The sequence below is a fragment of the Rhinolophus sinicus genome, chromosome 1 (genome assembly GCF_057876585.1).
Source record: "Rhinolophus sinicus isolate RSI-liver-muscle chromosome 1, RSI-T2T, whole genome shotgun sequence".
NCBI classification, from domain to species: domain Eukaryota; kingdom Metazoa; phylum Chordata; class Mammalia; order Chiroptera; family Rhinolophidae; genus Rhinolophus; species Rhinolophus sinicus.
Window position 1 is genome coordinate 142,918,576 of NC_142501.1, and position 4,140 is coordinate 142,922,715.

The window sequence follows — 4,140 nt, forward strand, 5'->3', positions numbered from 1 at the left end:
TTCATCTAATTCAACCAACTTGGAGCCAAGAGAGGTTAAGTGATTAAGACCCATACCAGTTGTAGTCAGAGCCAGAAATAGAATTCTAGTCCACATGTGCTTAGCCTCTTATAGGATACCCAGACTTTTATTCAATGTACTTTCTTAAGTCTAAAATTTCTCTTTCAACTCAATTTAATTTCCCAAAGTTCCGATTAATTTCGTAAGTGCACTTAGTTAACCATGAAAGATCTCTATGTCCATGTGTTGTAATTACATAGCCATGCTTTCTCTCTCTCACTAATTAGAATACAACTTGACACTGAAATCCAATCCCAACAGAACATGCTATCTGGCTATCATTCTTTGGAAAGACAAAAGCAGTCCGTCTATAGTCTTACTACCTTCTTTTCCAGAAAGTCAAGGCTTAGAGTTTTATAATGCAATCCATGTAAATACTCAGCTCTGTTTTCCTCCAAGGACTCTAGAGGGGCTAGCTCCACAATGGGGGGATAGCTTTCTTGTAGGAAGATGTCACCTCTGGCCCACAATTAATAGAGCATGGACTCTGAGTTACGGCTCTGCACTGATCCATATACGTTCATCCAGAGCTTCTAGGTGACAAATGACACCCAACTGCAAATGTCTAACCTCGGGGTACTGACCAAAATATAGTTAATTTATCCCTATAAGGTTTATAGTTTGAGTCTCTGCCAACAGCATCAGCAAACTAGCCAGAGACTTAACTTTCACTCACCTTGGTCTGGAAAATATAAGTTCCCTTTTATTTCATTGTGGTATTAATTTAAAGTACATCAAAAGCTCCAAAACAGTGGCCCACAGACATATTTAGTTTAACCATTGCTGTGCTCAAAATCCATTTGAATTAATGTTAACCTTTGAAATCCAGAGAGCTCACATAAAAATTCAGATTATCGGCTTCTCTTAAAAAACTTCAAAAGCTCCAGCTATTCAGGGTCCATGTTTCTGGTAAAGGCCAGGAGAAGCTGAACGGAGGTGGCCTCCTTCACTGGGGACGTGTCTTCCTAATTCACCAGTCTCCTTTCCAGGTCTCTTCATTCTTTTATGCTGCCTCTTAGCCCCCATAGGCATTTGAGTTTATAACCACGGCCCTAACCAAATAGTCTCAAAGCCAGGTTTCTGCCTGGAGACCACCATGCCAGGGTGGTGCCAGCAACATGAAGAATCCCCAAACAGGCTGCATATAATTCTGGTCCAAGCGCCCTGCCTGTCCTCTGCCATGCCCTTTCTATGGGCTGGATATTGGTGTAACACAGAACGTCACTGGCATACAGTGTGGCTGCATTCACCCAGAGACATCTGGAACTTCTGTTATGCCCCAGGAACCTGGTTCCCATTCTTTCTTCCCAAGAACTTGGGCAGTAAAATGCTGAGAGATGTAGTACAGCTTTTCTAACCCGCAAAAAATTCAATTGACAAGATCTGCAAGTTTGGCTCTTTTTTTTAAGAGCATCTATATTTTTTTCCTGTGAGTCAGTGCATTCAAAATGCTATTTAAAATTCAATAAATAAAGGCAAATGAAATGACAGTGGTTCATCACTTTTATGGAAAACCAACTAAACAAATGTTTTGCTCAAAATGTCAAGCATTAGAGGACTTTAATAAAATACTGAAAGTGAGTTCCCTAGAGATAAGTAATTCAAAAATAGAATGTATGAGAACAGTACTAATTGGTACTTCAAATACGAATGGCACTCCAGGTCCTAATGGATGCGGAACTGTGTTACCTGATGAGATGACACAGTGATGCAGTGGGAGATCCTGTAACAGCTGTACAGGATCTGAAGCTATGGATGTAAACAGCACTGGTCCACGGGCATCCACAAGAGATTAGTCCATTACCATGTAGAACTGTGTTGTACAGGATTTACTGTTGTAAGTTTCCCAGAGTTCTAATAACAATGGGTAGTCAGAACCTAGATTGTCTCAACCAAGATCTAGCACTGCAGGGGATCTCGCACTGCAAACCACCACTTAGGCCCCTCTTGAAGGAGCTAATTTATCCACCCTCCCTTCTCTTGAATTATCAGTGGTTAATCTCATGAGCTTATTTTGGGGGAGCTGGTCAGGTGTGTACGTACTTGGTACTTTGTCCCCAAGATCCTATGAGGTTCTACCATAAGAGTATTCATTCCATAGTTATTTTAGAAATCCCTACAGGAATTTGTTAGAAATGCAGATTCCAGGGCTTCCAAAGACTGACGCAGTAGGTCATGGTGGACACCAGGAATTTACATGTTAACCAGGTCCCAGGGGGTTCCGATATATATGGTTTGTGGTCATACTTTGAGAAACACTATCTCAGGAGGCTAACGCCAACATTTCATGAGTCCATCTCCAGCATCAACTTTAAAAACGTATTTCTGATGAAATGTAAAACATAAAAATCCTGAATTCATGATAATATGCAACGTCCCCATCGTTATTGGAGGTTATATTACTCTGAAATTTGATAAAGAATTTACCCTGCCTTCCCAGTATGAACTGTTTTAAGGGGTAACCAAAGAGCGTATGAGGGAAAGTTGTTTCTTATAGAAGCCCAGCTAATAAATGCAGAGGGATGACTTTTAAATTAAATTATTACTTCACAGCTTGTATTGGCATGAAGAATATAAGGAATCAACATAAATGGAGATAGAAACATTCAGTGAAAGAGTGAGAGCCAATTTAATGGAAGCATTAGTTGACGCCACCTGAACCCACTAATGAAGCTTAGGAAGATGGGACAACCATGCTATTATGTGCCTTGTGATGTGACATGCCAGGAAGTATGAAGTTTTCTTAACCCCAAATTCAACCTGAATCTCATTAAGCCAGTTTATAAGACATTAAAAAAAAGTTAAATAAAGATAAACAAGTTAAATGACACTAAGGGAAAGCAAAAAGACAAATCCAAAATCCAGAATGTGGGTCATTTTATGGGACAAATCACCCAATTTCGACAACCAATCAGTGTTCAGGTAAAGGAGGAGGATTATTACAAAATAAAAGAGACTTAAAGACATAACCAAATGCTATCTGTGGATCTTGTTTGGATTCTTGTTAGAAGAAACCAATTGTGAAGAGATAGCTTTGAAACAAATGGGAAAATCTGAATATGGACCTGGTGTTAGATAATAATAAAAAACATATTGTTAGGTGTGATAATGGCATACAGTTATGTTTTTAAATGTTCTTATCAATTAGAAGTGCATACTAATTTTTTTTTACAGGTGAAATGACACAAGGTCTGGAATTTCCTTGAAAATGAATGAATAAAAATAAAGGTAGGCGGTCAGATGAGACTGGTAAACTATTCCTAATTGCTGAAGCGTGATGCTGGCTATGCGCAGCTTTACAACAGTCTTGTCCTTATTTGGGGGAAGCTTGACATTTTACCTAATAAAAAGTTTTTTTTAAATATACTTTTGCTGTAAGCACTCACCCCTTATAAGTCAGGCTAATAAGTTGAGGTTATTATTAATCTAGAATTAAACATTCCCTTCCATGGATAACTCCCCTTTGAATGCCCTTGGAAGGAAGGGCATTTGAAAGTCAAAACTCAGTTTTCATATCCTGAAATCCATTTTGTTCTCTCAGAGCCCCAAAAGGCACGGTGGTTTTTTTCCTCAACCACATTACCTTCTTCTGTGATAATACTTAATGAGACGCACAGAGTAAATGGAGCTCCATTTGCTGCTCTGGCAGCTTTCACATTAAAAGACCCTTAAAAGCATCACTCATCTATTAAGTGAAAGAAAACTCTCATCATTAAATTAAAGAAAAACAACTCTACTCAGGAGTTTTTGGTGTAAAATACATTATTGAGATAATGGAAAGATAATGAAAAATTGTTGAAGCAAAAATGGCTGTACTTTGATGTACCATATTTCTAGAGTAAAAGGATAACTCTTTAGAATATCTACAACTTACTTTGTTCTCAATCACCTAAAAGAAAATGGCTTCAGATTAAGAATTAAAATTTCCTGAATCCCCTGCCGCCCCAGTGGCTCAGGCAGAAGGCGGCGGGTTCCATTCCCACAAGGGCCAGTGAGCTGCGCCCTCTACAGCTAAGACTGTGAACAACAGCTCTCTCTGGAGCTGGGCTGCCATGAACAGCCAGAGGTCGCTGGGCTGCC